Below are 21259 nucleotides of genomic sequence, written 5' to 3'. Positions count from 1 at the left end.
TTTTCTTTCTCCCCCAGGATGTACTTTTCCTGGGCACGGCAGCCGTGGGTTGCTAGTCCCTGGCTGTCATGAAAGCTCACGTGTGTGTGACGGCGGCACTGTTGTTAGGCACGCGGGAGTTTCCATTACAGAGCCGTGTATCTGTCGCAGGGGCTTTCCTAGGAGAGGCGTCGTCGAAACAGGCCTAGGAGGGGACTGGCTTGGGAAAAAAGAAGAAGAAGAATATTGTGTGTGATAGGAACTGAGAAGTAGCGTGAGTTTGTTGAGTGGCCAGAGGTGGGTGGTCAGGACCACGTGGTCCATTTTAGCATCTTTGAGTGCTACAGAGGCTCAGGTGTCTCTTGGTAGAGAATTTAGGGAAGCTTTGAACTCGAGGAGAAGGTTCTATTGCCAGAAACAACTCTGGAAAAACAGATGTCATCTGTCCTTTCCACAAAAACTTCCCTGGGCTGGGGTTAGCAAGATGAGAAGTGGGAGAGCTGGATAGTTTAATAAATGTTTATATTTTAGTTTAAAGTGAAGTGGAAACACAAATACAATAGTTAAAAACGTCTGGTAAGTTTGTACGGTGTGTGAGGCAACATGTTAAGTGCTGTATATACATGAGCCAGCTTAATCCTCCCACGAACACGGAGAGGCATGGGAACAGTTCTACTTTTTTTTAAAATTATGATTCTTGTTTTTTAGACACAGGGTCTTGCTGTGTTGCCCAGGCTGGTGTGCCGTGGCATGATCATAGCTCATTGTCACCTCAAACTCCTGCGCTCAAAATAATCCACCTCTGCCTCCCAAGTAGTTAGGACGACAGGCACACGCCCCCATGCCTCACTTATTTATTTATTTATTTATTTATTTAGAGACCGAGTTTCGCTCTTGTTGCCCAGGCTGGAGTGCAACGGCACAATCTTGGCTCACCGCAACCTCTGCCTCCTGGGTTCAAGTGATTCTCCTGCCTCAGCCTCCCGAGTAGCTAGAATTACAGGCATGCGCCACCACGCCTGGCTAATTTTTTGTATTTTTAGTAGGGACAGGGTTTCTCCATGTTGGTCAGGCTGGTCTTTAATTCCCGACCTCAGGTGATCTGCCTGCCTCAGCCTCCCAAAGTGCTGGGATTACAGGCATGAGCCACCGTGCCCAGCCCGTTTAATTTTTTTGTAGAGATAGAGCCTTGCTATGTTGCCCAGGCTGGTCTTGAACTCTTGACCTCAAACAATCCTCCTCACCTCAGCCTCCCAAAGCATCGGGCTTACAGGTGTGAGCCACTGCCCCCAGCCATCAACACTTTGTAAAGCCCATTTTATTAAAAGATTTACCTTGGAAGATATTGTTGAGAAGAATTAACAATGTTGGGAAAGATTAGGTCTTTTTAACCTAGGAAGTATTATTGTAGCAGCTTTAGAAGGTTACTGAATTCTGTTTGTCCCCATACCTAGCTTTACCATGGCCGCAGTCCCCATGGTCGTTATGTGTGATCATCTCTATCATTTTCTTGCTTCTTTGGGTTCCCTCTTTTCTTCCTGTCTCCATCAGAGAAGATGAACTGTAAAGAGAAGGGGTGGGCTGGGTGCAGTGGCTCATGCCTGTAATCCCAGCACGTTGGGAGACCGAGGCAGGCAGATCACTTGAGGTCAGGAGTTCGAGACCAGCCTGAGCAACATGGCGAAACCCTGTCTCTACTAAACATACAAAAATTAACCGGGCATGGTAGCAGGTGCCTGTAATCTCAGCTACTTAGGAGGCTGAGGCAGGAGAATCACTTGAACTTGGGAGGTGGAGATTGCAGTGAGCCGAGATTGCGCCACTGCACTCCAGCCTGGGTGGCAGAGCAAGACTCAGTCTCAAAAAAAAAAAAAAAAAGGGAAAGGGTGAAAAGAAGGGATGAGAAAGAAAGGCAATCAGGGAGAGGCAGGATTCCAGGGAAATCGCGACGGCGGCCGGCGGGGACCTGGGTGTACCCACGTTTCGGCCGTGCAAATGGCTAAAGCCAGGTGGATTTAAACTTGACACAGTCACATCTCAATTATGCATTCAGCTGGAAGCGGGTATTTTAGCAGCCGGCTTAGCAAAGCTCGGGACCGGGGCACCTCCATCATGTCTCCGCCCGTCCCTGCAGACACCAGCGGCAGAGCTGCAGAGGCTGCCCCCGGCAGGACCCCCAGGTTCCAGGCGTTGAGATGCTTCCTCTGGCTGCTTTGAAGGCCAAGCCTTCTTTCCATTTCTATCTCAGGCTACTGAGCGATGGAGATAATTTTTGAAAAAGGAAAAACCAAGGAGGACGTTCTTACCAGACTGAATATAGCGACCAAGGTGCTGTCTTTGTAGCTGGGACGGGAGGATTAGGCCCCTCTCTCTAGCCTCTGCCTGGGGTTTCCTGAGACTGGGTTCCATGCTTTCTCTGCTAATAAGATTATCCGCCAGAGTCGTCTCCACAACCCACGCACGCAGGCTCAGAAAGCTCGCCTTTTCCAGCTCCCTCCAGGAACGTGGCCTGACACAACTGCACTGATTGACTCATGAAAGTCACCAGAGCGTTGCCCTCCTGGGGACTTGGCCTGCATCGGTGTGTTCCTCCCCTCTGCAGCAACCAAGCGAACAGCTTTGCCCTTTAGGGACATAGGCAAATGTCTGGAGACTTTTAATTTTTAATTGATAGACTTTGTTTCATAGAACAGTTTTAGGTTTTCAGAAAAACTGAGCAGAAAGTACAGAGTTCACAGATACCCCTCCGTTGCCCTCCGGATATTCCTGCTGTTGTTACCATCTTGCATTCGTGCGCTACATTCGTTACAACTGCGGGGCTGATGTGGATACATTGTGACTAACTGAAGTTCATAGCTTGTCTTAGGGTTTATGGCTTGTGTTGGACACTGTTTGTTTTGATGAATGCATCACGAATGACATGCATCCACGTGTTGGACACTGTTTTGGTGAGTGCAGAATGAATGACAGGCATCCATCAGAATGGGATCAGACAGAATTGTTTCGCTGCTCTCAAAGTCTCCTGGGCTTCTGGCACCGTTTTCGATCGTCACTAAGCGGGCATTACTGGCATTTCCTGGGACACCGATGAACATTCTACAATGTGCAAAACAGCCCCCCCTGACCCGCCCCTTCCCAGCAAAGTGTCAGCGGTGGTGAGACCGTGAGACCTGCTATACAGACACTGACTTGCCAGGTGCGTTTGTGAGTGTGTTGTGGGTGGGGATGGAGCTTGTGAGGCTCCAGTGGTGGAAACCTGGTGTTTGGATGAGGGGTAGCCTGGCAGTGCAGGAGCAGAAGAGAGATACCAGGTGGATTTGGAGAGTCCTGAGAAGACGGTCAACTGTAAGTGAGAGGCAGCATTCCAGCCATAATCCCTACACACATTCCTGTAACTCTCACCTTCTTAAATTCAAACCCTGAGGTCTGAGTCCAATTAAAATGCCCTAAATTCTAATTGTTGGGCTGTGCACGGTGGGGTTAGCTTAGGTTCCTTGTTGGGCTGTGCATGGTGGGGTTTGCTTAGGTTCCTTGTTGGGCTGTGCATGGTGGGGTGAGCTTAGGCTCCTTGTTGGGTTGTGCATGGTGGGGTTAGGTTAGGATCTTTGCTGGGTTGTGCATGGTAGGGGTAGCTTAGGTTCCTCGTTGGGCTGTGCATGGTGGGGTTTGCTTCGGTTCCTTGTTGGGTTGTGCATGGTGGGGTTAGCTTAGGCTCGTTGTTGGGCTGTGCGTGGTGGGGTTAGCTTAGGTTCTTTGTTGGGCTGTGCGTGGTGGGGTTAGCTTAGGTTCCTTCTTGGGCTGTGCATGGTGGGGTTAGCTTAGTCTCCTTGTTGGGCTGTGCATGGTGGGGTTAGCTTAGGTTCCTTGTTGGGCTGTGCGTGGTGGGGTTAGCTTAGGTTCCTTGTTGGGGTGTGCATGGTGGGGTTAGCTTAGGCTCCTTGTTGGGGTGTGCATGGTGGGGTTAGCTTAGGCTCCTTGTTGGGGTGTGCATGGTGGGGTTAGCTTAGGTTACTCCCTAACTGAGTGCGGTCCCTGATGCACGTGTGATGGAACTAAAAGTGCCAAGTCTTGGATTGAGGTCCCCTGTGTCGAAGCATCGTAGCCGCTCACTGCCTCAGTTTCCTTTTCTGAAGACAACTGTCCTAGTCTCATTGTAGACAGAGCATCTTCATGAGCTGATCTCCTCAGTGTTCTCTGGTTAGTTTTTGTGATGCCAGGGCTGTATTATGACCTTTTATTAAAGGCAGATATGGATGCTAAGTGTGTGTGAATGGGGTGGAAAGCCATAAGATGACTCCTTATAAAGACGAGAGATTGAGGCCAGGCGTAGTGGCTCATGCCTGTAATCCCAGCACTTTGGGAGGCCAAGGTGGGAGGATTGCTTGAGCTCAGGAGTTTGAGACCAGCCTCAGCAATATAATGAGACCTCATTTCTACAAAAAATTAACTGGGCATGGTGGCACACAGCTGTGTTCCCAGCCATTCGGGAGGCTGAGGAGGATCGCCTGAGCTCAGGAAGTCAAGGTTGCAGTGAGCTGTGATCGTGCCACTGCGTAACAGCCTGGGCAACAGAGTGAGATGGATGGATGGACAGACAGACAGATAGACAGACAGATAGATAGATAGATTTGTAAGGGAAAAATACAAATGTTCCAAGTCAGCACTTTGCAAATGGAGGGGCCGTATTCGTGAAGCAGGTGGTGTAGCATCAGCCCCACAGACCTCATTGCCCCATAAATCTCATCAAATAGGAGCAAGGATTCTATTCCCCTGAGAGGCCCGGGAAAAGCTTTGCAGAGCAAAAGTGTTCAAACTGAGGCATGTAAAACAAATTTTATTCAAACTTTAATTATCTCCCACCTGCTGGTACTTTGTGACGTTCGGAGGGTAAAGGATCATTGAGAACAGCATTTGATATGCATGAAAGTTGCTGGGTTTTTTTTCCTGTTCTTAGATGGGATTTGTTCTTAAGTTTATTTCATAATGAGTAGGTCCGAACACAGAGTTCACGTTGGCATGCTTGACACTGTTGAATTAAGATCCTTTACCCATGAGGTGTTGACTTTTGTTGTGTTGAATTCAGTTTTTTCAGAAGTTTGGACCTTGGGATTTGGGCGTCTTTCTTCATCCCGGTGAGAGGGATGGCACACTGGGTGTGTGCTCTTTGTGAGTGGGGTACGTGATCTATGGCAGGTCAGGGGAGCGAAGGGAAAATGTGGCAGTGCTTTGCTTTTCACCAGGCTCCAAAATACCCACAGCCTTAAACTTGAAACCCGGGCGTCTATCCTCATTTTGCATTCTGCAACAGCCAAGAATTAATCTGTCTGCATTTCTCTTTCTTTCTTTCCTTCCTTTTCCCTTCCTTTTTCCTTCCCTTGCCTTTTCTTCTCTTCTCCTTCTCCTCCTCCTCCTCCTCCTTCTTCCTCCTCCTCCTCCTCCTCCTCTCTCTCTCTCTCTCTCTCTCTCTCTCTCTCTCTCTTTTTCTTTTCTTTCTTTTGACAGTCTTGCTCTGTTGCTCAGGCTGGAATGCAGTGGCACAATCTGAACTCACTGCAACTTCCACCTCCTGGGTTCAAGCGATTCTCCTGCCTCAGCCTCTCGAGTAGCTGGGATTACAGGCACACGCCACTACTCCTGGCTAATGTTTGTATTTTAGTGGAGACAGGCGTTTTGCCATGTTGGCCAGGCTGGTCTTGAACTCCTGACCTCAGGTGATCCACCTGCCTTGGCTTCCCAAAGCGCTAGGATGAAAGGTGTGAACCACCATGACCGGCCAGTCTCTCTGCATTTCTCATTCATTTCTACCTTCCTATGGTCTTTTTGGCTCCGATGCAGAATCACTACATGTATCAGGGCTTAGAGCTTTTCAGTATGTTGCAACAAAAGTAACTTCGTCACTTATTAAGCACATGGCATGTGCAGGCGCTGGGCTTCCTGCTCTATCTTCTCATTTAATCCTCGTGAGAAGCCAAGTGTCACATAGGTGGCAGGTGGTGAAGCTGAGATTTGAACCTGTTGCCTAACCACAATCCATCTGTTAACCACAAACCTTAGTCTCTTTCTCTTTGTGCACTAAGGCTTAGAACCCCCAGCATTCTGGTTCTTGTTTCTTCTGAGTCAGATGTTTCAAATGGCTCCATCAATCTTTTTTTTTTCTTTTTGAGATGGAGTTTTGCTCTCGTCGCCCAGGCTGGAGTGCAGTGGTGCAATCTCAGCTCACAGCAACCTCCATCTCCCGAGTTCAAGGGATTCTCCTGCCTCAGCCTCCTGGGTAGCTGGGATTAGAGGTGCCCGCCACCATGTCTAGCTAATTTTTGTATTTTTAGTAGATTCGGGGTTTCTCCATGTTGGCCAGGCTGGTCTCGAACTTCTGACCTTAGGTGATCCACCTGCCCTGGCCTCCCAAAGTGCTGGGATTACAGGTGCGAGCCACCGCATCTGGCCTCTGTCAATCTTTATGTAAGTTCCGATGCATCTAGAAAGTCCTCTCACATCCCAGCTGTATTTTTTTTAATTTTATTTTTTGCTGTGATTGATAATAGCAGTTGTCTGAAGACCTAAGAGCACCCTCGTTTTCTTGAAGTCAAAAAACCTTGGGAGGGAGAGCATTAGGAGATATACCTAATGAAAATGATGAGTTAATGGGTGCAGCACACCAGCATGGCACATGTATACATATGTAACAAACCTGCACATTGTGCACTTGCACCCTAGAACATAAAGTATAATAATAAAAAAAAAAGGAGAAAAAAAAACAACCTTGCTGAGACCAGGTGTGGTGGCTCATGTCTGTCATCCCAGGACTTTGGGAGGCCAAGGTGGCCAGATCCTTTGAGCCCAGGATTTCTTTGCCAGACTGGGCGACACAGTGAGACCCTATCTCTACAGAATAATTTTTAAAATTAGCCGGGAGTGGTGATGCACGCCTGTGGTCCCAGCTACTCAGGAGGCTGAGGTGGAAGGATCGCTTGAACCCAGGATGTCAAGTCTGCAGTGAGCTGTGCTTACACCACTGCACTCCAGCCTGAGTAACAGAGCCAGATCCTGTCTCAAAGAAATAAGGATTGTACATTAAAACTAATTTTGGGAAACTCAGTCCTGCTGTAAGATACAGATTTTCCTTTTTATTGCATTAGAAGTGCCTTAAACCCTGGCTTCTGTCCCTCTCTGTACCCTGTGCGGTACCTGCACCCCCTCCGTGTTGTATGAACCCTACTTGAGGAACAGGAACACTCCTGAGCGTGTGCTGTACCGGGCACGCTTCTCATCCGTGACCTGTGTGGAAGTTCCAGACCTCTCTGTTCTACACGAGGGAGCTGAGGCTTGGAGAGGTCCGCTGGACCTGATGAACCTCATGGCCAATGGCTTGTCATGGAACCGAGGGTTGAAACTCAGGCCTCTGTGACGCCGAAACCCACGTCCTCGCCGCTCTGTTCTTTTCCAACGAATGGGAATTGGGTGAAATGGAATTCTGCTTTTTTCTTAGGAAAAAGGAGGTGGAAAAGGCGTGTAGAAACACGTGGAAAGCCTTTCTCTTTTTTCCCCCTCAAGCCATAGGGGCCAGCTCAGTGGCGGTGGTTCACTGACATGGAGTGAGTGGAAAAACGGGGTCATGCTGCTGCCAGAAGCCTGCATTCCTGTCTAATTGGCGAGTACACGCTTTCTTTATATTTGTTTACCTTATGGCTAGTTCTGACAAATAAAATGGATTCTTTTCTTGGCCTCTTGGGTGGAGTAAGCTGTGGGGTTTGAGAGGAGGGAGCGAAGGCCTGAAAGTGCCCGGGATTTGCAAAGTCTCCGAGAACGTGGTGCAGAAGAAGGTATTCTTGACTTTGGTGACAAGAGCTTTTGAACGGCAGCTTCCCCAGTCATGCTTACGGAATCGGACACTGTACGTTGTCCGCACATCCTCCCCCTGCACCTCCACCAAACCTTCGTTGCTGTGGCCACTTGCCTGGGAGAGGACTGGCCGATCAGCTAGCACGGATTTACAGAGCTCCCACTAGATAAAAGACGGAGGCCGGGCGCGGCGGCTCATGCCTGTAATCCCAGCACTTTGGAAGGTTGAGGCGGGTGGATTGGTTGAGGCCAGGAGTTTGAGACCAGCCTGGGCAACATGGCGAGACCCCATCTCTACGGGAAAAAAAAAAAAAAAATACAAAAATTAGCCAAGTGTGGTGGTGCATGCCTTGTAATCCCAGCTACTTGGGAGGCAGAGGTGGGTGGATCGCTTGAGCCCGGGAGGTTGAGGCTGCAGCCATGATCGCACCACTGCACTCCAGCCTGGGTCTGAAAAAATAAATAAATAAAAAATAAAATAAAAGTTTGTTTTATCCAGATTGTCAGGCAAAAATGTTAGGATAAACAATAGAATGAGATCAAAGCCTTCCTCTTTTTGCGTTAGTTTGGAATTCAAACCATAGTGAGAGGTATTATTGTTATTATATATATTTTTTAGAGACGGAGTCTCGCTCTGTCACCCGTGCAGTGGCACGATCTTGGCTCACTGCAACCTCTTCCTCCCAGGTTCAAGGGATTCTCCTGCCTCAGCCTCCCAAGTAGCTGAGATTATAGGTGCGCACCACCATGCCCGGCTAATTTTTGTATTTTTAGTGGAGACAGGGTTTCACCATGTTGGCCAGGCTGGTCTCGAACTCCTGACCTCAAGTGATCCACCTGCCTCAGCCTCCCAAAGTGCTGGGATTCCCGGTGTGAGCCCCCGCGCCGGCCAACAGTGTTGGTTCTGATGGAGCGAAGCCTCGCTGTGCGCTGCTGGCCTCGCAGGGAAGAATCACGAGCGAGTGTCAGGTATCCAGCAGAATCTGTCTTACGTCTCTTGGACTAAGTATTCCCTTTGGCTCAGTAAGAGCAAAACCCTTTAGTCCAGCCTGGATGTTAGAGAACCTTCTGCTTGCTTAATTTATTGATTTTTTAAAGCCAAAGCTATGTCAGCAGAGCCAAGAATAATGTTGGAGAAATTCTGTCTAAGAACATATCCTTGCGTAGTTTTCCTGACTGAAATCCACGCTGCCTAACACTTGGGACCTGAGAGCTGCTTCGGTGGAGGGACCCGACACCGTGGTCAGAATGGGGTGGATCCTAACACACAGCCTTCGGTTTCTGATGGGCTCCACCTCGCCCGCCTCTCTGTGCCTTTCTTGTGGTTCCATGCCAGGGTTTTGAGCTGTGTTTGGAGCCATTGTAGAGAATTTTCTAAGGAGCATTAAAAGCGAGTAGCACAGCCCCAGGTGGGCATGGAGCCTTTCTTCAGAGGAGGGCATGTGCACAAAGAAAAGGAAGCAGCCATTTACTTGAAGAAGTGATTCCTGTCTAAGAAACGATTGTGAGAAATGAAAGACTAGACGTAGGAGACGGACTATGAAATCCTGAACTCTTCTGATTCTTTTTTTCTTTTTTCTTTTTTTTTTTTTTTTGAGACAGAGTCTCACTCTTGTCGCCCAAGCTGGAGTGCAGTGGTGTAATCTCAGCTCATTGCAAACTCCACCTCCTGGATTCAAGTGATTCTCCTGCCTCAGCCTCCTGAGTAGCTGGGATGACAGGCGCCTGCACCACGCCCGGCTAATTTTTTTTTTTTTTTTTTAATTATTATTATTTTTTAATTTATTTATTATTATTAAACTTCAAGTTGTAGGGTACATGTGCACAACGTGCAGGTTTGCTACATATGTATACTTGTGCCATGTTGGTGTGCTGCACCCATCAACTCGTCATTTACATCAGGTATAACTCCCAATGCAATCCCTCCCCCCTCCCCCCTAATTTTTATATTTTTAGTAGAGATGGGGTTTCACCGTGTTGACCAGGCTGGTCTCAAACTTCTGACCTTGTGATCTGCCCGCCTCGGCCTCCCAAAGTGCTGGGATGACAGGTGTGAGCCACCGCGCCCGGTCACGCATCTTAAGTCTTGTCAGTCTCCATCCAAACCTTGACCTATGATGGGACATGTCCGTCTGAACAAGACCCTTTCCTGGACCTCTCTCTCATACCGTCTCATCCCACCCAGGAGGCCTGACTCAGCTCCGCTTGGCCTTAGATGTCCTTCTTGCCCCTAAGAGAGATGGCAGGGTCACAGATTGCCTCAGGCCAGACTCTTCTTTCATTCACATCTGGGTCATTCTCCTGTGTCCTCAGCCAAATCTTTGTTTGGGAGAAAACCCACACTTTCTTTCGCCCCCGAGTTCTGGATTGGTGGTTGGAATACAGATGTTTCAAAACTGTTCACATTCTAGAAACATGTTTTATTGGGACATCCAGAGCTGTTGAGACACTTGGGATCAGTCTTCAGCTCCAGTTTGCTTATTAATTTCCGACGGACCGTCCGTCCCTGTTCTAGTTTCTGAACATTTGGGTTCCCCATTCAAGACACTGCACTTCCCTGCTGGGTGGCTGGAGAAGCAAACGAGGGCCCAGAAGTGTTCTAGAAAGTCAGGTGGATGGGGAGAGAATGGAGGAGGATCCATCCCAGCCTGTCCCAGCCCAGACGCCCTTCTCCTGTGGCCGTCACATCTGTGTGTCCAGAGTGTTGTCCTTCCCCTGGACAGTGCCAGACACACTTCCCCTGACTCGCTCTGGCGATGCCTTGCCGTCATCATCCGCAGTTCCCCGAATCTCTCTGTTTTTTGACATTATTATTGTTTTTTAGAGACAGGGTCTCACTGTGTTGCCCAGGCTGGAGTCCAGTGGTGCAATCATAGCTCACTGTCACCTCAAACTTCTGTGTTCAAGGGATCCTCCCACCTCAGCCTCCGAAGTAGCTAGGACTCCACGTGCACGCCACTACACACGGCCCGCTACACACGGCCCGCTACACAGAGCCCGCTGCACACGGCCCGCTACACAGAGCCCGCTGCACACGGCCCCCTACACAGGGTCCGCTGCACACTGCCCCCTACACAGAGCCCGCTGCACAGAGCCCGCTACACATGGCTCCCTACACAGAGCCCGCTGCACAGAGCCCGCTACACACGGCCTGCTACACACGGCTCCCTACACAGAGCCCGCTGCACACGGCCCCCTACACAGAGCCCGCTGCACAGAGCCCGCTACACACGGCCCGCTACACAGAGCCCCCTACACAGGGCCCGCTGCACATGGCCCCCTACACAGAGCCCGCTGCACATGGCCCGCTGCACACGGCCCCCTACACAGAGCCCGCTGCACATGGCCCGCTGCACACGGCCCGCTACACAGAGCCCGCTGCACAGAGCCTGCTACACACGGCCCCCTACACAGGGCCCGCTGCACAGGGCCCGCTACACACAGCAACGTTTTGTTTTTATCTTTTAGTAGAGATGGGGCTGTGTATGTTGCTCAGGCTGGCCTCAAACTGCTGACCTCAGGTCATCCGCGCGCCTGGGCCTCCCATACTGATTGGGATTACAGGCGTGAGCACCATGCCTGGGCCTGCAAGTCTGTCTTTAGATCTTACATCTTTGCTACCCCCCCCCACTTCTGTACAGTATGGGACTGTGACCCCTGAAGTCCTTGTCCTGTGAGCCTTCCTCGGTGCTTTTCTTTCTGGGCATTTCTGCCCTCCCAGCACAATCTGGCTTCTCGGAGAGGAGACCAGAGGGTCCCCTCCGGGGTCATCTCTCTTGGGAGGAGCTTTGGCTTCTTAGCCTGGGATGTTTTTGGCCAGCTTCTTTCTTTCCTTAGCCTGAGGTCGTGGAGGTGATGTGGGAGGGGTTTGGAGCTGCGGATGGAAATTTGAGGCCTGTGCTGGTTCAAGTCCAAGAACAAAGGGCTACTTTGACAACAGCCAGTGAGCAGCTTCTGCTGGGGGTTCTCGGCGGGGGCTCGGTGGGGGGAGAAAAGAGGGGCCTGTGTGAATAGGGGTTTCCGTGTCTCAGAAACTGAGATTCAGTAAGAGAGAGTCAGCATCGTCTTCCCCGAGCCGTTCCCTTCCTGGCCTGATTGACCCTGTTGCTGCCTGAGTCCGTTGTTGTGGAGAGAGAAGGAATGGGCAGGAGAGACAGGAAACAAGGCCCTGGTGTGTTGTTTTTTTTTCCTTACCATTCAAAAATACGAAGTTGGCCAGGTGTAGCCTCCCAAGTAGCCAGGCCTCCAGGTGCGCGCCGCTACACACAGCCAAGGTTTTTTTGTTTTTTTTTTTGAGACAGAGTCTCGCTGTGTCGCCCAGGCTGGAGTGCAGTGGCCGGATCTCAGCTCACTGCAAGCTCCACCTCCCGGGTTTACGCCATTCTCCTGCCTCAGCTTCCCGAGTAGCTGGGACTACAGGCGCCGCCACCCTCGCCCGGCTAGTTTTTTGTATTTTTAGTAGAGACGGGGTTTCACCGTGTTAGCCAGGATGGCCTTGATTTCCTGACCTCGTGATCCACCTGCCTCGGCCTCCCAAAGTGCTGGGATTATAGGCGTGAGCCACCACGCCCAGCCTACACAGCCAAGTTTTATTTATTTTTATTTATTTATTTATTTATTTATTTATTTATTTATTTATTTATTTTTTGAGATGGAGTCTTGGCTTTGTCACCCAGGCTGGAGTGCAGTGGCGGGATCTCGGCTCACTGCAACCTCCGCCTCCCAGCTTCAAGCAATTCTCCTGCCTCCGCCTCCTGAATAGCTGGAATTACAGGCACCCGCCACCATGCCCAGCTAATTTTTGTATTTTTAGTAGAGACAAGGTTTCACCATCTTGACCAGTCTGGTCTTGAACTCCTGACCTCGTGATCCACCCGCCTCAGCCTCCCAAAGTGCTGGGATTACAGGCGTGAGCCACCGCACCCGGCCCCAAGTTTTATTTTTATCTTTTAGTAGAGATAGGGGCTCACGCCTGTAATCCGAGCACTTTGGGAGGCCGAGATGAACAGATCACCTGAGGTCAGGAGTTCCAGACCAGCCTGGCCAACATGGTGAAACCCTGTGTCTACTAAAAATACAAAAATTAGCCAGGCATGGTGGCTCACGCCTGTAATCCCAGCTACTCGGATGGCCCAAGCAGGAGAATCGCTTGAACCCGGGAGACAGAGGTTGCAGTGAGACGAGATCGCGCCACTGCACTCCAGCCTGGGCAACAGAGAGAGACTCCGTCTCAAAACCAAACCAAAACAAACAAAAGAAACCCCTGTGGCCGGGCGCGGTGGCTCACGCCTGTAATCCCAGCACTTTGGGAGGCCGAGGCGGGCGGATCACAAGGTCAGGAGATCGAGACCATGGTGAAACCCCGTCTCTACTAAAAAATACAAAAAACTAGCCAGGCGAGGTGGCGGGCGCCTGTAGTCCCAGCTACTCGGGAGGCTGAGGTAGGAGAATGGCGTGAACCCGGGAGGCGGAGCTTGCAGTGAGCCGAGATTGCGCCACTGCACTCCAGCCTGGGCGACAGAGCGAGACTCCGTCTCAAAAAATAAAAAATAAAAAAAAAAAGAAACCCCTGCAATTGAGGCAGTTGGGGTGGAGACCGGGAAGGGCTCCACCTCATTCAGGAACTGTCTAGGAACTGAGCAGATGAGAGGAAGAGAGAAGCACGTGGAAGGACTGAAGGACTGCCAGGTTTCTGGTTTTGGGACACTGGGTGGAGGGCAGTTGGTTCCATTCATGGCGACAGGGAACCATGGCAGAGAGAGGCAGGGAGGGAGGGAGGGGAGGTGGTCACTTGTGGGAAGGTGGCCGTGCTCCGGAGGCAGCACCCTGTGCTCACGCTGGAATTCTTGGTTACCTGGCTCTAGAGGAGAGGAAGACAAATTATGTTTTTTCTCTCTCTTTTTGACACGAGGTTTTTTTTTTTTTTTAGGTTTAATTTAATACAATAAAATTCATGGCTCTTAAGTACCCAGCTCAATGTATTTGAACAACTGTTACACCGATATGAACAATTCTCCAAACAAGACCGAGAACGTTTCCATCTCCCTGCAGGGTCTCCCTGCTGGGCCTCTCCGGGGACTCCCCCTGCCACCCGTCGCCTTGGTTGTCTGTGGCTGTCATTTAGTGTTGCCTGTAGAACGTCATGGAAATGGAATCACACAGTCAGTGTTATTCGGTGTCTGGCTTCATTTGCTCAGCATCATTGTGGGGCTTATCCTTGTTTCTGCGTAGATCAATTCGTTCCTTCTTATTGCTGAGAAGTGTCCTCTTGGATGAGCATCTTGTCACAGTGTATCCATTCTTCCAATGACGGATGTGAGTTGTTGTCAGTTTGGGGTGGGGGAAGGCTGTTATAAACAAACATTTTTATGGACTTAAAAAAATTATCTTCTGTAATCCCAGCACTTTGGGAGGCCGAGACGGGCGGATCATGAGGTCAGGAGATCGAGACCATCCTGGCTAACACAGTGAAACCCCATCTCTACTAAAAAATACAAAAAACTAGCCGGGCGAGGTGGCGGGCGCCTGTAGTCCCAGCTACTCGGGAGGCTGAGGCAGGAGAATGGCGTAAACCCGGGAGGCGGAGCTTGCAGTGAGCTGAGATCTGGCCACTGCACTCCAGCCTGGGCCACAGAGCGAGACTCCGCCTCAAAAAAAAAAAAAAATTATGTTGGGTAAATACTGATAAGTAGGAATACTGGGCAGTAGAATACTGAGGAGGTTATTAGGTAAATGTACGTTCACCTTCGTAAGACGGACCAAACAGTTCTTCAAAGTGGTTATACTGACCAGGCACGGTGGCTCATGCCTGTAATCCCAGCACTTTGGGAGGCCAAGGCAGGCAGATTGCTTGAGCCCAAGAGTTTGAGACTAGCCTGAGCAACAAGGGGAAACCCCGTCTCAACAGAAAATTTTAGAGTGTGGTGGTACACGTCTGTAATCCCAGCTACCCGGGAAGCTGGAGGGTCGCTTGAGCCTGGGGTGTTGAGGCTGCGTGGGCTGAGATCGCACCACTGCACTCCAGTCTGGGTAACAGTGAGATCCTGTCTCAAACAACAAGAACAACAAAGTTTTGCACCATTTACGTCCCCAGCAGTGGTGTGTGAGAGTCACCCTTGCTCCATGTCCTCACCAGCATTTCATATTGTGGGTCTTTCTTCACTTTTGCCATTCTAGTCAGTGTGAAATAGTTTTGATTTACATCTCCTTGATGACACCTTTGCATATTCTTACTGGCTGTCTACTTTCTAGAAGTGTCTGTTCATATCTGCTTGTTGAGTGTCCGCTCCCGGGGCCCTGGCCAGGGCTCAGCTACCTGCCGTAGATGGGGTAGGAGGGAGGAAGACGTTTGCAGAGATTTGAACCACAGGAGCCAGTCAGCCCCTTGGAGCCCTGGCCCAGGCTGTGGGATTCTCGGAGGAGACCTTCCATTCAAGCGATTCTCCTGCCTCAGTCTCCCAAGTAGCTCAGATTATAGGCGTCCACCACGCCGGGCTAATTTTTGAATTTTTAGTAAAGACAGGGTCTCACCATGTTGGCCAGGCTGGTCTTGAACTCCTGACCTCAAATGATCCACTCACCTCAGCCTCCCAAAATGCTGGGATTACAGGCGTGAGCCACTGCGTAATCTGGCCTGTTACCACACCGACTGCTCTATTTAGTGTCTACCTGGAAGTATCTGTCCTTCACAGTCAACTTACTCTTTTGGCTGAAAGGAAGCTCTGCTCCTAAATATGGACAAGGAATTTGACTGACAGATCTCCAGCCCTGCCCCGTAGGAGAAGGCCGGTACCTCTGCTGCTTTCCCCTGTGAGTAGATGTCCTTCGATGTGTCAGCTCAGGGGAACTTGGAAGATTCTGTGGGTTTTCTGTGGCCTATTTTGAGTCTCATTGTTTGACTTTAATCAGAAAAATAAACACTTATTTTTAATGTTCTCCCTGGTCTGGCTAAGCTAGGTTCAAACGATCTTTTTTAACTTGACCACATGTGAATTACAGGAAATGATGTCCTGTTGGGGAAATGGGTCATTTCCAAGATTTTCTCTCCAGGAAAATTGTAACTTATTAGTTTACTAAGAAAGGCTCAAACAGGCCACAAAGCAGTTCTTATTAAGACGTTTTCTCCTTTTATGTGGTCCTAATCACAGTCTTATCATAAACCCCAGCCCTGGTTGTTAATCCAAGTTATTTAGTTCTTGTATTTTATATACAAGGAAATAAAGAGACGCTCCCTCCCTCCTCTGTCCCCAGGAATGATTTGCCCAAGGGTGGGTCTTGTCTCCAGGGACCAGGATCAGGAATTACGCCCTGAATAAGGATAAAGACCTTTTTTCCCTTCACTGAAACAATCATTTAAACAAATTTGCTGTGATCTCACTTTTTTATTTTAAATTCCTTTAATGAAACCTCACCCTCGAACTTGATACATCAAAAGATTTGCTTGGACTAAAATTGGAATTTCCATTCTTAACCACACGGCTCAGAGGTTCTGCTTTCAGGATGAACTGGGCTCAATGTCATTTTGTTCGTCTCTTTCTGCTTGGACCAGCGCAGTGGCTTCACCACATGGGCATTGTGGTTAGATTCCGTACCTGTGGGCCCTGTGGTTGGATTCCATACCTGTGACAGAAGTTTCTAGAATCCTTTGGCTTGAAACGCACATACTTAGCCACGTTCTCTCTTCTGAACCATCTTTTGTTGCTGCCCCCTGCCGGAGGCTAGAAAGAGACACCTGCCGAAAAGCTCCTCCCACCAGCTCTCCTCCCAGGATGCAGAAAGGTGACGCCCGCCAGCCCCCAGCGGGTCCCCAAGAGGCCTTCGTGTTAGACCCTCCTACTCATCAGTCCACGAGTTGTGTCCTTTCCCTGCTTGCCAGAGAACTGTAGCTCCATGGGTTTAAAACCAGACTCTGGGCCGGGCGCGGTGGCTCAAGCCTGTAATCCCAGCACTTTGGGAGGCCGAGACGGGCGGATCACGAGGTCAGGAGATCGAGACCATCCTGGCTAATACAGTGAAACCCCGTCTCTACTAAAAAATACAAAAAAAAACTAGCCGGGAGAGGTGGCGGGCGCCTGTAGTCCCAGCTACTCGGGAGGCTGAGGCGGAAGAATGGCGTAAACCCGGGAGGCGGAGCTTGCAGCAAGCTGAGATCCAGCCACTGCACTCCAGCCTGGGCAACAGAGCGAGGCTCTGTCTCAAAAAAAAAAATAAAAAATAAAAAATAAAAAATAAAACCAGACTCTGGCCGGACGCAGTGGCTCACGCCTGTAATCCCAGCATTTTGGGAGGCTGAGGTGAGTGGATCATTTGAGGTCAGGAGTTCAAGACCAGCCTGGCCAACATGGTGAGACCCTGTCTTTACTAAAAATTCAAAAATTAGCCCGGCGTGGTGGACGCCTATAATCTGAGCTACTTGGGAGACTGAGGCAGGAGAATCGCTTGAACCTGGGAGATGGAGGCTGCAGTGAGCCGAGATCATGCCACTGCACTCCAGGCTGGGTGATAGAGTGAGAGTCTGTCTCAAAAAAAAAAAAAAAAAAAAAAACCCAAACCAAAACAAAAAAACCGAGATTCCTTTCCCTACTCTTCACCAGTTTTTCTTCCTCTTTGTTCTCTCCTTCTCTTTCTCTGTCTACTTTTTTTCTTTTTTTTTTTCTTTTTCTTTTTTTTTTTTTTTGAGACAGAGTTTCTCTCTTGTTGCCCAGGCTGGAGTGCAATGGCGCGATCTTGGCTCACTGCAACCTCCACCTCCCAGGTTCAAGTGATTCTCCTGCCTCAGCCTCCCCAGTAGCTGGGATTACAGGCACCCCACCACCATGCCCGGCTAATTTTGTTATTTTTAGTTGAGATGGGGTTTCATCATGTGGGCCAAGCTGATCTCGAACTCCCGACCTCATGATTCACCCACCTCGGCCTCCCAAAGTACTGGGTTACAGGCGTGAGCTACCGCACCCCGCCCGTCTACCCATTCTTTCATTAACGTGTTCTTTAAACACATATGAGAGCTTTTAACTGGCTCTACATGTTGTTTTAGACTCTGGTTGTGAATAGGGTCTCACTGACGCATCTATTCAAGCTACAGCCTTGGCATTCTCATTCCCCCATTCACTGGATTTAATCAGGTCGGGGCACTGTTATTTCACTAGCCCCTTAATGAGTCCACCAACTTCCAGGCTCACCCTGTCTCCACGGCTCCCAGAACAACCTATCTACGGTACCAGTTGTTCACGTCACTGCCCTGTGGGCCAGCCGTCATTACGGGTGGATCCAACCCAAACTTCCTGGGGTGGACTTCAAGACCACCCCCGCCCCCAAGCCCCGCCCGCAGCCCCGCCCCCAGCCCCACCCCCAATCCCCACCTGGCCGCCTAGCACCTTCACCTTTGCAGGCTCTGCTTAGCCACACTGCTCGACTCCCAGGGTCCCCAAAGACATCGCCCATCGCCAAACCTTGGAACCTTTGAGCATGATGGCTCCTGCTCCTGGGATTCCCTTCCCTTCTCTCTCCGATGAGGTTGTGTACTAATGTAAGCCGTACACGTTGTCTTTTCAAAATGTTACCTCCTCTAAGAAGCCTTCCCCCGCACTGTGCAGTGGTCACTGCACATCTCTGTTTGGTGCCATTGCCTGTATTCTGGTTAGCTCTTGTCTGTCTCCCCTTCCAGACTGTGTCCCCAGGGCTTCCAGGTCTGGCCTCATTTCTAATAGTTTGTGGCCACAATGTCAGGAATTAGAGCCCTATTTGTTAGCCCACAGGGCTCCAGCCTCACCCTCTCCCACAGCTCCTGTGCTCTCCCTAGCAGCCCTCAGAGCTTTGTAGTTGACAGTGTGGAAAAACTTGTGCTGGGCTCTGCCTGCCTTTTGCTGTTTTCTTGGATGCCTCCCCCTATCCCACTCCTGGCCTGCCCGGTGAAATCCAGTTCATTCTTCACAGAGCAGCTCAGATGCTGTGGCTTCCTTCCTCTTCAGTCGCTCTAACTCTCAAGGTTATAAAGCACTGAGTGTGTGCCCCAGACATTACTCTAACATCTTCACTGATTTCCTCTATTATAAAGCAGTGAGTGTGTGCCCCAGACATTACTCTAACATTTTCACTGATTTCCTCTATTATAAAGCACTGAGTGTGTGCCCCAGACATTGTTCTAAGCATCTTCACCGATTTCCTATATGTGCCAGTATTACCGCACTTGTATTTTCCTCCATCCTAATAGTTTATGTACGTGTCTGTCTCCCGTATGGGACTGGGGCTTCCTTAAAGGAAAGAAACGCTCATGTATCAATTGTCTTTCTGTTCCCAGAGTTTAGCACAGGGCTTCACACATAGAAGGAGTCCAGTAATGGCTGGTAAATGCAGCTGTTTGAAAAACACAGTCGCTGTTCACATAGTTGTTTAGTACATGTTTGTTTAATATATTAAAAATTACTTTTTTGTTTGTTTTTGAGATGGAGTTTCACTTTGTCACCCAGGCTGGAGTGCAGTGGCGCAATCTCAGCTCACTGCAACCTCCTTCTCTCAGGTTCAAGCAGTTCTCCTGCCTCAGCCTCCCAAGTAGCTGGAACTACAGGTGCCCGCCACCACGCCCGGCTAATTTTTTGTATTTTTGATAGAGACGGGGTTTCAACATATTGGCCAGGCTGGTCTGGAACTCCTGACCTCAGGTGATCCACCCACCTCAGCCTCCCAATGTGCTGGGATTACAGGTGTGAGATACTATACCTGGCCAAGAATTAATTTGGATGACATACAATGTGCTGGGAGCTGGTGCCACAAAGGGAACCACAAGGAGTTTTCTGTATAAATGAGGAATGAAGATGCATGTGGTGTGAAAGTAGTTATCAGCAAATGATACTAACAGTCGGTGCTACTGAGTTCCCAGCCCACTGAGATTGATTCCTGGGCTTAAGAGAGAATTTCAGAGTCCATAACTCTTGCTTCCTACTCTCCAGGTGCTTTCTTCATTGATGGGGAGACGTCCATGAAACACACTTAGAGCAAAGGACGCCTAGCGTGTTCTAAATGACCCTGATAGGGATGTGATCATGAGCCAAATTGGGAGTCCTGTGCGTTGTGGCCTGTGTTGCCTTCCTTGAGCACCGTTGTTCTTAAGTCCCTCTGTCACCTGAAAATTTCAATAGATTTTTTGACAACGTGTGATATTGAGTGTCTTAGTATTCACTTTGGGAGCCTGCCTTTCTTTCTGGGCACCTGTATTTCCTTCCGTTTCCTTCCTTTTCCTTCCTTCCCTTTCCTTTCTTCCTTCTCCTTCCTTCCTTCCTTCCTTCCTTCCTCCCTCCCTCCTTCCTTCCTTCCTTCCTTTTTTTCTTTTTTTTTTTTTTTGAGATGGATTCTCGCTGTGTCGCCCAGGCTGGAGTGCAGTGGCGCGGCCTTGGCTCACTGCAACCTCCGCCCCCCGGGTTCAAGTGATTCTCCAGCCTCAGTCTCCCAGGTAGGTGGGATTACAGGTGCATGCTGCCACGTGTGGCTAATTTTGCATTTTTAGTAGAGACGGGGTTTCAGCCTGATAGCCAGGATGGTCTTGATTTCCTGACCTCGTGATCCACCCACCTCGACCTCCCAAAGTGCTGGGATCACAAGCGTGAGCCACCTCACCCGGCCTAAAAAGTTTTTAAAAGTAGCCAACACCTGTAAATCCCAGCACTTTGGGAGGCCGAGTCAGGAGGACAGCTTGAAGCCGGGAGTTTGAGACCCCCTGAGCAACAAAATGAGACTGGTCTCCACAAATTGTTTTAAATAGTAGCCAGGTGTGGTCACATGTGCCTGTAATCCCAGCTATTTGGGAGGCTAAGGTGGGAGGATCACTTGAGCCCAGGGAATTGGAGGCTGCAGTGAGCTATGATTGCACCACTGCACTCCAGCCTGGGCACCAGAGCAAAAATCTTATCTTAAAAGAAAAATGAAAAAAACACAACCAAAACAACCAAAAAACCCTATTTCATTTCACACTAGTCTGATTAGTTCTTCAGCTCTTAAGTGTGTAGTGAGGCAAATTAAGACTTTTGAGATTAGAGACCCAAGTTTGAATACTCACTCTGCCATTTATGACTCAGTGGTTTAACCAGGCAACCTTCAGTGAGTGACTTATCTCTGTGAGTCTGTCTGCTGATCTGCTAAGTGGGGTTGATAATAATAGAAGATTCTGTTGTGAGAATTAAAAGAGGTAGCATAATGCCTCAGCACGGTGGCTCACGCCTGTAATCTCAGTACGTTGGGAGCCTGAGGCAAGAGGATCACCTGAAGTCAGGAGTTCGAGACCCGCCTGGCCAACATGGAGAAACCCTGCCTCTACTAAACATACAAAAATTAGCCAGGCATGGTGGCGGGCGCCCGTAATCCCAGTTACCCCAGAGGCTGAGGCACAAGAATCACGTGAACCCAGGAAGCGGAGGTTGCTGTGAGCTGAGATCCGGCCACTGCACTGTAG

At 49.7% G+C, this 21259-nt stretch overlaps 1 protein-coding gene across 2 annotated transcripts in view; it reads left to right on the top strand.

Moving 5' to 3' along the window:
* NXN (nucleoredoxin) overlaps positions 1 to 21259 on the top strand; it is a 169318-nt gene that overhangs the window by 79373 nt on the left and 68686 nt on the right. The gene's annotated exons all lie outside the window — the stretch shown is intronic.

Source organism: Chlorocebus sabaeus, chromosome 16 (genome assembly GCF_047675955.1).
Source record: "Chlorocebus sabaeus isolate Y175 chromosome 16, mChlSab1.0.hap1, whole genome shotgun sequence".
In the NCBI taxonomy this organism is placed as follows: Eukaryota; Metazoa; Chordata; class Mammalia; order Primates; family Cercopithecidae; genus Chlorocebus; species Chlorocebus sabaeus.
This window is presented reverse-complemented; position numbering and strand designations above follow the sequence as displayed.